Source organism: Trachurus trachurus (genome assembly GCF_905171665.1).
Source record: "Trachurus trachurus genome assembly, chromosome: 7".
NCBI classification, from domain to species: domain Eukaryota; kingdom Metazoa; phylum Chordata; class Actinopteri; order Carangiformes; family Carangidae; genus Trachurus; species Trachurus trachurus.
Genome location: NC_139901.1, coordinates 23,935,553 through 23,948,907, shown reverse-complemented (window position 1 = coordinate 23,948,907; position 13,355 = coordinate 23,935,553).

Below are 13,355 nucleotides of genomic sequence, written 5' to 3'. Positions count from 1 at the left end.
TAAGTTCACCTGTAAAGGTTACAGTGCATTTTAGATGCATTCTGAAATTTCACCCGAAAGTCGGATATCCCTAACGTTTTGTATGTCTACAGGAAACACCTTGTTACAACCAAAAACGCCAATAACGTAATAATGCCAATAACGTAATAATTTTGGCCATTTCAAATGTAATAAAGCCAATAGTGTAATAATGTGCCAATAATGTAATAAAACTTTTGAGCCAATAACGTAATAACTTTTTGCCGATAATGTAATAAGGCATTACATTATTGGCTGGTTATTACGTTATTGGCCTGGTATTAAAAAAAAACTTTCAAAATGTAATAACTGGTGCTGATAATGTAATAATACATAAAAATGACAGCAGCTCTTGAAAATAAAGGTTTTTTTTTTGCAGTTTTTGGGCAGTTAGTGGATGACATATAGTCGTCATATTTATTCATCCAAGATATGTCTCTCTCTCTCTCTCTCTCTCTCTCTCTCTCTCTCTCTCTCTCTCTCTCTCTCTCTCTCATAATTGTGTGGTCTTTCCCCTCTTTAGCCTTTAGATATTCATAGATGTTCTTGTCTAAACAGGCAATTTTTCATGTGTACCATGCATATACCATAAAATCAGTGCCTCGTTGAGGGTGTTGAGGTGTCAAATGAATTCACCATATATTGTCCTGGACTTGCATTATTATTTATTTCCAATCCCAAAATCTGAACTGCAGTGTACAATACACAGGATAGAACATGAACAATCAAAATTAAATTAAAACTGTTCCTTCTCAAATGAAAAGTAGCTTTCACTCATTCACAAATGTAAAAAAAAAATATGGAGCAATACAAACATCTACCTTTAGACTTTCACAGTATATAGAACCTAAAGCTGCTTTATCATTACTGTAAAAAAAACAAAAAAAAACAACAACTTTGAAACGTCACTTTATCCAACATGGGGCCTGTAAGCTCAATTGGGCCTCATTCACAAACCGTTCTTAAGAACAAATTTGTTACGAAGTTTTTACGAAGATTGTGGCATTCATGAATGTTTTCTTATCCAGAATTTATTCTTAACTAAGAACAAAATCTACGAACAGTCAGGAGTATACTTACGCACTTTTAGGTGCTGAGACTTCTGCAAAAATAACCGATTATAGCGTTTTCTTTTGTTCTGCAGTTGTATGACATTATATGATTTGAATAAGAATTATTTTCTTATCTTTTATGATGTTTTTAATAATCATATATATTAATAATAATAATTGACAAGTCATTGCAGTCTCTTAAAACACATTGCAGACACTAAATTCATATCATATCTTTTTTTGGGGGATACAGCTGCCGATATGATTTTTTTTTTCCTAATTGCGGGCTGTAACAGTGCACTTACTGTAAGTGTTCACACTACACACAACTGTTTTTTTTTTCATATGTGATAATATGATGATATTTATGATGGCACACGTGAGAATGTGGTCTCTCTGATAACAACCGAAGAGCTGCATCCACTGCTGACGCTACTAAATATAGCCTAAATATGAATATAAAAATATAAACTAAATATAAGCCTTTTGTTTGTTTGTTTGTTTCATTCCTGCCGCAGTAGCGCCACTTCACTACTTAAGTTCTTTTTACGTTTGGAGTCTGGTGCTCCCTCCCAGATTTTCATTTGAGCATTTCAACTTTCTTTCTCACTTCACCTTCTCTGCTCAGGGCCTGTGGGCTCTGTTTGCACACGGCCCTGCAGTCTCATGCCCTTTTACGGGCATTGATGGGGCTGTTACCTATGCTAATCCTATGTTAATTAGACTCACCTGGTACACGCCCTCAACTTACGAGGAGATGGCATTCATCAAGTAGGAACACAGCTGCGAACAATTCTGAGGCTTACGAACGCGTTGATGAATCTGACGTAGGGTTTTCTTAAGGAACTTCTTAAGAACAACTTAAGAAAGAATCTAAGAAGGTTCTTAAGAAGATATTGGTGAATGAGGCCCATTGTGTTGATGTAGTTTTGGCTGGCAGACACCATTCAATACACACGTTTGGTTATGTTTTGGAGGTTGTTGATAGCCTACAGTGCTTACTTCTTCTGTTTGCAAACATATCATGGTAGAAGTGAGTGAGAGATCGAGAAAGAGAGAGAGAGAGGTGAAAGTACATATCTTGGATGAATAAATATGACGACTGTGTCATCCACTATAGGCTACCTATTTTTGATTAGCAAACTGCACAAAAACTTCACAAAAGCCTTTATTTTCAAGAGCTGCTGTCATTTTTATGTGTTATTACATTATCGGCACCAGTTATTACATTTTGAAAGGTTTTTTTTTTAATACCAGGCCAATAACGTAATAACCAGCCAATAATGTAATGCCTTATTACATTATCGGCAAAAAGTTATTACGTTATTGGCTCAAAAGTTTTATTACATTATTGGCACATTATTACACTATTGGCTTTATTACATTTGAAATGGCCAAAATTATTACGTTATTGGCAGTTATTACGTTATTGGCAGTTATTACGTTTTTGGTTGTAACACACCTGTACAGAGTCCTACTGCAACTAAACACAACACATGCAAACAAACAAGACAAAATCAAATCCAGAAACCACTGTATCTCCATCAATTTGAAAATACACAATGACAATATTCACAGCACAACAACAAAAAAAAGACTCAGCTGATATGTAATGCTCCAAACATTGAACTAATGCAAACTTGATTTCTTTTTTATTTTCATCTTATTCTCAGATTGTTGATCGACAGACCACCAAATTAACAGACCGTTTTAATGATAAGTTAAATGTTATAGAACAGTAGACTTATGATGGGAAACATTAGTTGTAAAAGTTGTTGGTGTAAATGTGATTCATAAAGGAGACATTTCACTTAATGGCTGATCTAATAAAGTTTACTGACATTTTTTTCCACTGTGCATTCATTATGCTTTTTTTTTTTTTTTCATTTTATCTGAAACAAGCCTTTTTAAGATGATTTTCCATAAAAAGAAGCAAAACCAATTGGATTTTAGACAGAGAGAAGAGAGTCTTTGTTAAAGTCCAAAAGTAACATTATTTACAATGATGCAAATAAATGTGGCATCTACAGTTTGGAAAGAGTCAGGAGGGATCAGGTGAGAAACACATGGCACTGAGGGGGGAAAACAGGCTCTCTGTGTTTCCTGCCTGTTCAGATAAAGTACAGTTGCTGGCACTCTCCCACAGGCTGTGAGGGCACTGGCCTGGATAGCAGAGCATGAAAGGCAGCTTTCCATCCCATTTCATCTCAGTGTTAAGTGCTGGGAGTGTTCATGTTGACTCAACTGTGTCACCTTTACCCTCTGCCTCCCCCCACGCCAGTTATATAGAAGGTATTTGCTCAAAGAATATGGCTGCCTCTTTATTGTGCTCTAAGCATTAACTTGAATCTCATGGACCTGTGTGTGTGTGTGTGTGTGTGTGTGTGTGTGTGTGTGTGTGTGTGTGTGTGTGTGTGTGTGTGTGTGTGTGTGTGTGTGTGTGTGTGTAGGTGAACACAACATACAGCACTGTCATTTCCCCCACTCTCAGTCACATGACATATGTTTTTCTCAGTGATGACAGGTAATGACTGGCACTTGCGCTGATGGGCTTCGGCTGGTGAGTCCGATGTCACTTCTACCATGTAGAGCCCTGTGATCACATGACCATCACTCTGTGATGGTACAAGGTAAAATAACGTAAAAGAAAGATAACGACTGACTGTAGCTTTTCTCATGAATTTGGACTTCACTGAAGTGACTGATCACATCATATAGGCCAATAACAGTGGAAAAACTGAACAAACAACTCATCAGCATGTCCAACAGAGGCACCTTTGTCAGAAGTTTGAATTTGGGTTTATGTGTGTGCAGGGTTTCTGAAAGGGGATAAATAGAAAACAGAATCAGAAAACATGTTACAAACAACTAAACCCACTGAGTCTGAGGATTACATGTCCAAAATGGCCTCAAAATGTTTATCCCAAATTAGGAAAAGCTGACAGTAACCACAAAGGAATCAATCCTTTAACAAAGAAGACAGCAATTAACAATAATAATGTATACACAAGCAGCACAATTACCAGAAATGATTATCTGCTCTTTTTAAAAATATATATGTAAACAGAGATGAATGCATGTGAGAAGAGTGACTATTATTGTACAAGACTATTCTGCAGTCGAGCTGTACCAACTAATCTTTAACATAAACTTCAGCAGCAGGTGTGCAAATAAGACACGATGGAACAATATTCAAGTTGAACAGAGTGATATTCAGAACAGGTAGAAGCTAATACACCACCCACATTCAGTTCCTCTTAATTGAGTTTAATTACAATTATTTAATTAGTATACCATATCAGAAATGAAATCCAAGCAGAATGGGCTCTATGCACAGCTCCACTACTTCCTGAACTTAATGCTGCTCCTTTTTTTTCTGTCTCACATTATTGGACAAACTGATTAATCCAGGTGTGTCTGAGTAGTCGCAATGGTCAGACACACCTGGATTAATCAGTTTGTCCAATAATGTAAGACAGGAAACAGAGGAGCAGCATTGACTTCAGGAAGTAGTGGAGCTGTGCATAGAGCCCATTATAGCTGCTGGGCAGCAATGGTCGGGGCCGGGCAATTTTAGGCAAAATTAGGCAATGTGAAAGTGAAAGTTCCAAAGCTGTAGCACATATGGTTGATTTGTTACAAATTTTCAAAGTTTTGAAAGAGGCTTGTGGTAACACCACCATCAGGACTGTTTTGTGCTTCCAGTTGAGGACATCTGGCATTTTATGTGTCATCATCGACACCCTTACTGGGGCTTAAACTCACAACCTCTGACACCAATAACCAGCTCCTAACTCACTGAGCTAATTAGCTGGAAGTGAAGCTGGTGTGTGGCCTAACAAATCGACTCAGGGAGTCACAGGCCAGGAAGCAGTTGTCAAGACAGATTTAAAAAATTGTCAAAATGTCAGAAATTCTGTTTTCTAAACAAAAATCTGTTAATACATAAATTGTATATTGACAGCATGGAAATGTTGGTGATTTGTTTTTAACGATAAAGGTTTTGCTTCATAAGAGAAAAATTATGTTCAAAAATGCCATTCTTACATTGACTGCAGTTGTTCCCATGAAAGCAGAATTCAAAATGTTCTCAGAAATTGACATGTCCTTGGAGTTGAGTAAATCTGGCATGGGACCGGACATTTCTGGGAAGTAGGATTTCCGTGGAAGAGGAAAGAAGAAGAAGAAGATTGAGGAAAACAATAACAATCATCAGGAGGGATTAATAGAAACTGTGAAGATGAACAATGAAGTGTCTAATTACAGCTGTATAATTTGCAACCTTCTGAACCGCTGTTGTTATCCCTCCAGCTGCACACAATATTTCTTGTCATGCCTGCTTTTTGCCACAAGTCTGAATGTACCATCGGGAGACATCAATCAAGCCTAATGAATGAGAAATTTCAAAAGTAAAATTATAGTTTTATTCATATTTCATCTACGTGTCAGATTAAATAGTCTTATATTTATGTAATTGCAGGCTCATTTATAACACATTGTTCACCTGGTCATTTTATAAGTGATAAAAGCCTGACTTTGAGTGGTACATAAAGGCGAGCCTGTGGTAACAAACTGGCAAAATAAAGAATGCTAAGCCTACAGCATTGTTTAACCGAGACTGTGTTTATTTTTATGAGTGACAGTAATTGGCCGTCCAAACCTCGGGAATGCCATGAATCAATTCACAGTGATTAAATATTAACCAGCAAGTCAAACAATTGTATTGATTTGCTGTGGCGGTCAGAGAATAAAAGAGAGACCATGCTGTTTAAACTGAATGTGTTTCATTGAACCCCAGTTCTCAATTTACAAAATATGTGCTTACACACAATGGCTTGTGAGTTGTTCTTTGTGTATGTATTCATGCTCATACTATTTATCATTTATTACTGAACTTCTTACAAACAATTAATGGCAAATTTCACAACTTCAATTAACTAATAAAGTTTGGAATGATGTTATAGGCTACTTTTATCAAGAGACACAGCTCAAAATGATTTATTATATTGGACATTTACCTGCAGCTGTAATGCCACAAAGTCTATGTGTTTTGAAATGTGGGTATAGCCAGGGCCATTGCTAGTAATTCTGGGCCCCCTGAAAAAATACTCAAGTGGGCCTGACTTTTCCTTGTCATTTTTTTTCATAGACAATAATTTTTCATATATCTCAACCAGAGCATCGATGACTATGAGTGACAGTAACAGACAACTTGCCTGTCATTCCGATTTGTACTTCTCCACTCTCATGAAACTTTTTCTTTGAACGTAGTGTAGCATAGGGATAGAATCCTGTATTGATTCTGTAAGGGACAGTGCGTCTTATTTTTCAATACGGGACGATCCCATATTGTACAGGATGACCCATTATTATTATCAGTTTATTCAGTTCCTGTCTATTTATTGTGTTATGTCTGTGTAATGCATGTGGCCGACCCCAAGGCCACACTGTCTTAGATCTCTCCGAGGAGGACTGGGTGGCTGCAATAAATACAACCTTCTTCTTCTTCTTCTTCTTCTTCTTCACCACTCAATTGTGTCTTTAATTAACAAGATTACAGCAAAATACCAGAATGATGCCCACGTTATCTTAAAGACAATAGTTTCTCTCAGGGAAAGTGTTAACATTTGGTCTCAAGTGGCATAAAAACAGACTTTTGAACAAATCGTGACATCACAAAATCTCTAAAGTTGTTTATAGACATGTCCAGCTGATATGGTGCAATACTATCATTCATCAGAGTCGCACCTCTGTCCAACCTTTGACTGTAAATGCATGCATTCACTCTCTTTCAGTGAGGTCTTCTGTGTTTGGTCTCTACCCACTGCTGAGGGAAGTATTACTGTAAGATGCTAAATGCTCCACTGTGATCACCCTCTAATCGTTTAAGGCCTCTGTCTTCTGTTTCGTGCTGGATACACATTGAAATTTTAGTGCTTTTAAACTGGAAACAATCAAAAACATTTATATGCGTGGTGAGACTCAAGCAGAACAGTAAATTTATGGACGTCTCAGTAAAAAAAGAATCAGCAGAAACTCTCTCTCTAATCCAGATGATTATTTTCCAGATGTTGACTGTTATGAGCAAATCCTTTCACATTGTTATACTGCCGTTTCATAAATATTTATTATGAAAATACAAGACTGTCCTAAAAAAACAACCCCCATGGTTTGTCTATGTGTGAGCAGTGCTTTACAAACTCTGGGTAGGTGACCTCCACCATCTTGATCATTGTTTTTGGGGACTGAGGTGAGGTATTATAGTTCAATAGTCGATACAGAGATGGATGAGTTGACTAAATATAGGACAGATAGTAAATACCGGTTCTTCTTTCCATGACCCTTCCATAACCCCAACTAGGTGTTTACTATCATCACCGTGGTGATGCAGGTCCTCTAGCCCTCAGGAAGTACTTATTTTATTGTTACCATGACAGTCTCTCCTCTGGGTAACACCTGAAGGTACAATATGGGGACATACGACCTACAGTATGTGGTGGTTTAGGTTGGAGAATTTGTTTGTAAAGATACAAACTACTGCTGCTTTAAATAAATGTTACTGGGTTCAGGCAGACGACAGAGTGTGTGTAGTACACCACGCCGCTGATGCCTTAAGTTACCTTCGAGTGCATGTGAGAGAGATTAGTGCAGCACAGTCGAACAGCTGGCCAGTGGAGTTTAGAAAGATTTATATTTGTTCCTCATGTAAAAATGCCCCACACGCCCTGACTTTGCAAAGCAACAATGCAATACACACCTGCACCATGATTAACCACGCTGCTGTACATCTGACGATTCGCATCTGATCAGAAGTGTACGGAAAAGCGGTGTTTTTAATCTCATAAAGAGTATTTGCTCATTGCGGTACAACCTGAGAAAGCTGAGACGGACAACAAGCAGTGGAATACAAAGCATATTGACACAAAGATGAATTGGAGGCTATTTGTAATTCGGAGAAACATCTGAGGGGCACAGTGTTTGTGTGCAGTGGAATCATGAGAAACAGACTCATGTACCCCTGTGAAGGATCAGATGGCTGCAGGGTTTGTTAAATAATGCACGATTTACCAGGCGAATTCTCATATTCCAGATGTCTCGCAGGATCCTCTTTTAGACAAACCTGTAATAGATGCAGTTCCATTTTAATGAGGAGATGGGTGTATATTGAGCAGATGCAAACAACATTTGCTCATGTAAAATGTTAATGTGGCAAAAAACAACAACAACACTGCTAAAATGAAGAGCTCCTTAAGAAGCCTAAAATGGTAATCATGATTGTCCTGTCAAAATGTCAGTCTGTTAAAGAAGACCAAGCAGAGTGTGGGGGGGGGGGTGGGGATGATAGAGATGAAGATAAAGAGCTGAAGGCAGATACAGAAACACAGAGGGACTTAAAGAGAAACTAAGAACAGAAGTACGATGACGGAAAATGACAAATCACAACAAAGAACCGTTTGTACAAATGATTCTGACCGCTCATTAGAAATTAGGGCATTAGTGAGGCAGCAAATCATAGAAAGTGAGAGCAGGGATGGGACGGACACATGATGACAAAGTGACAGGAGTTTTCATGCAGAGGATGCTTCCCCCGCTATCCCCCTCCCCTCCCTTACATAAGACACACACTTGGCTGCGGGCGTAGAAAACAAGGCCTGTCCCCATGCATTGAGCCTTCCCCTTCACTGGCTCTTAACCATGCAGCACACAACAGGAGCAGACAGTGAGCAATATTGAATTATTCAGGCGCAGAGAACATTGCAGCGATGGAGGGGAAAGGGCCGTGTTGACTCCAGTCTGGGAAGCAAAGCGATGAGAATTCAGAAAAGCAAAGTTTGTTATTCATGCAAATTCCCACTGTTTCCCTGTTTGTTGTGAAATTGTTCGTTGTTGCTTGTGTGCACACCAGTGATAGAAGGTAACTGTATCTCAAATATTATACTACAAGAACCTGCTAAGGTAATTACTTTAATTAAAGCTGCAGTAATCACATTTCTTATTTGAACAAAGGATCAAATGACCAATTGTGTGTTAGAGATAAACCCACAAATGATTTTCTACTGACTCTCTTTCACTCCCCTCCTTATTGCATCTATCAGCTCTGTCGGTTTCACTGCTCTAATCATTGAAATTCCCAGGTGCTGCAGGCAGAACTGAAACAATATAGTGGACTTAGATTAATCAACTGACTCATTCACCATGTGGGAGACGCAATGCCCAGTTTTTCCAGGGAAGCAGCCGTGCGTTGCGGAAGTGGGTTGGCAAATCAGATGAACATTGGTCGAGCCCACCAATTAGCCTTCATCCTTAAACTCTTTACTCTTGTACACTATTAAGATAAAGCATGAATATCACATTTGTGTCACTTGCAATGACTTCTGTGTCTCATAAACTGAGCCAGGAGGGTGGAAAATACCTAGTTCCTGCAGTTTTACTGGGTCCTGTTTTCCCCAATGGCAATAGGCAATAATGTCTTAGAGACACCTTTCACCATAGATATCATTGTGTTTATGTTGAATAGGAATGTGTCACAGATATGAAGAAATATAAATACAGTATGTTCACCATTTAACGTGCTGGATGTAGAAACAGTGACTTTTTCTGTTAAAAACTAAAACTAAAAACAAATAGAAACTCATTATTTATACAAACCTCACATTGAGGGATCAGCAGAGCAGCAGACATAAACAGAAAACACATGTGTGTATGTTCCCTGTGCAAAAACAACTAACTTCAGGTGAGATCTATGCTTTATTGTAAGTTTTACAAGAGAAAAGAGTTTAAGGATTGTAGCAACTGGATGGTTCTGCACGTGTATAACTTGTTAACTGCTCCACCTCAGTTTAAGAGCAGTGTGCAGCTGCTCTCATTAACTTTTTGCCGAAACACTCCAGGACTTTTTCCCATGCATTGGATGAGACAGTCAAGGCTATAAATGAATGCGTATCTGTTGGAGGTGTAAATAAGTAACTATCATAGTATCAGCTGTGATAATGTTTCAGTGCTGTGTTTGAAGCTCTCAAGTGGCCAACATGATGTTAAGGTAGGTGTACTGTATTTCCATTTTGTGCTTTTGTGCTTGGATGACAGCTTGTTGTTATCCAACACAACATGTGATCGTAAATGATGTGATAGATTATATATTATTATGCCTAAGGGTGTATTAAGTGTATAAGTGTACCTGTCATTACACTTAAAAGTGCTTTTTCCACCACTGGTTTCCACACAAACACATTCCCTGCTCCCATGCTAAAACACAAGAGCAGATTTTGCCCCTGATGTATTTTATTAGCAGCCACGAGATTCACATCACCAACAGACCTCATGCTTGGTTTAAATATATCTCCCCAACAAGATAATATAACTTTATCTGACCTCTACTCATTATTAGCTCACAGTTTCAAACAGGAGACAGGCAGCCATCTCAGCCAATGTATTCTTTTTTCCACATTCATGTGCACTGTTTTAAAAACTGCCCGCCAAGGACAGTGGAAGTTGAGTCAAATAAACTGCATAAAATGTGTTATATAATTATTTGCCTGTGTAACAACCAGGGATAATCCAACAGCTGCTTGTCAAGCTAGCTTCCAGAGACAATATCCTGCTGCCACCAGAAGAGGGCAGTAAATTCCCATATGTAAGCACACAGGCAAGTCAGATCCTTTATGGGACAGCGCCTGTTCTGAGATGCAAGTCTGAGTTATTTCCTCCAGCTCAGTATTGTTTCATGATGTCTATTCTTAGCTTTAACTGGTCAAGCACTGTTCCCCTCACTTTTCCTGGCAACACACCACTGCTTTGATATGAATTTATTTTAACATCACATGTCTGATGCTTGTGTTCAACAGCTTACAAGTACTCAGTGTCTCATCCTGCGATTCACAATACAAACAACATCTTAATTTGCTGTTAATTTATGATTTTCCGTGGAATCTTTTTTAAAATTACATCAAAATGTGTTCTGTGTTTTTCATTCTGATCTTGAAAACAATGGTCAATCAAACCACCAGATCTGCAGGATATTAATGAGGATTAATATAATAACCACCATCCCATATTTTCTATTTCAGTCCTCTATCCAGTGGGACATTTCTGCCTTTGAGGCAGCTTCAATCTACCTGATGAGGACTGACAGGAAGTGGAGTTATCTTGTAAATAGGGCAGGAACATATATGAGAGAATTTATATTTAGAAAATACAAAAAGTAAAAAGAGCAGATGAAATCGTTGATCTGTAATACAAAGATACAACTGACTTTTGACATTTTAAGGCTACTTAATCTCACGCATGTGTATTTCATTTGTTCTGAAATACAGTAAATCTCTCATAAACTTCACATATCCTCTTGATGCTCTGATTAAACTTAATGACTTTGCACTAGAATCAACACAGGGCATCTTACTGTCTGTATGCAGTAAAATCTAAAGCCCCTTTGAATAATTCATCATTATATTAGGCTACTGTAAACATCTTCATTTTCATAGGTGCCTGGCACTTTCAGTCTTTACACAGCCAGTGCCAATGATGTGTGCTCAGTGTCAAATTTTGTAAAGAACACTTAACAGTCATGATTACATAACCATTTATTTCATGGATAAAAAATGTATTGTGGTAAAAATTCTACTGGCACACAATGATGCTTGCATGTAAACAGTCTGTTGTCTAGGACATCAAACTTTGCTGACCAGCAAAACAAAATATCTACAATACCAATTAAATCAACTGAATAAATTGTATTCAGCAAACCTGTTGAAAAGGAAAATTACGGTCTTGTCTTGTCTTGTAAGATAAAATGCTCTCAAAGAGCAAGACTGATGAATATTTCTCCAATTGCTGACGCAAATGTCGGCATTGTTATGAAATCATTCACTGCCAGCCAGCTTTTCTTCCCCCCCCCCCCCTTTTTTTCTGACAGCTTACACAATTCAAATGTTCCAGTTCTGTAGCTGACAAGCCTCCAAAAGTTAAACAAAAAATGTTCATTCACAAAAATGCAGGACACAACTGCAGGAATTGGGGTGTTAACATCACATTGCTAACAAACATGATCCAAAATAACTGATGTTGTTTTCCCATATCACTCATTCAACAGTTTTTTGTGGTGTGTAATTGTTACTACAGCCACACAGCAGGTTGAGACTTTGGGGAACATGTACAACATTACTCAATACTGATTGCTGGGAAATGCAGTGCAAAGTATAAGTGTTTATAACAAGAATAAAGAAGAAAACAAGGACAGCAGAGACAACAGAGATTACAACAATAGAAGTGGTACAATGAGGGATTTCAGTTGTTTGCCTTCAGAGATGAATCAGCCCATTATTGTGAACACTACACAGAGGATGTTTGGTGGGTGTGAGGATATGGGCGCTTATTGTCCAGGAAGTTACAAAGTTGGGCAATTAGAGGAGGATGCCCTTTTTTTTTAATGAGGATATCCTCTGAGTCCAATCTTGTCATGTGATTGAGGTAACCACAACAAGTTTGAGAGAGCCGACTCCTTAAAGATTTAATGGAGTTGACAGTTTGCCTTTGTTGTTCACTGACACACATAATGGCCATTATGAGATTAGCAAACATAGCATGAAATGAATTTGTTCAGCAATAAAAATAGCAAAAAATTAAAAGAACAAAATAACCAACAAATCCTATGACTTCATTTCAGAATAGTGATAAATTCCCTGTGACCATAAAGAAGAAGTTTGACGTGGTGGGAAATATGTTTGAACGCCTTCTGCCAAGGAATTGCACGGATTGCAAGATCAGTGCCTGTTAAATATAAGATAACAACATCCAGCTGCCAGTTAGTGTAGCATAGTGGTCTTTGTGCCTGCTGTTTCTTGGCCTGGAGGAGCTGATGGGGAAATTGGGGAAACTCCAGAAGCCAAGAAATGGTCTGGCGCATAATTCACCTGTAAAATGGCAAATTGACATTTCACACTTTAGGTGTTAAACAAATGAAACGCAAGAAGTTGATTAGTGAACGAGGGGGATGTGTGTGTGTGTCATTTCTACACAGAGCGAGAATACCTGTCTATGTGTTTCCAGGCTTTGAGCTACTGTCTGTTGCTTTATTTCTAATCAACAGACATGAGACTGATCTTGATCTTCTTGTTATCTTCAGCCATGTGGGTTGTTTGTCTGCAACCTCTGATACGAACCACTGCATTCCCTGAATCAGAAACCCAACTGCAGCATGAGATAAAGAACATTTGGTTTAAGTTAAAAAACAATATGCATGATGATGAAAGACAGATGATGTCATTTACAATAACAATAAATCATAAA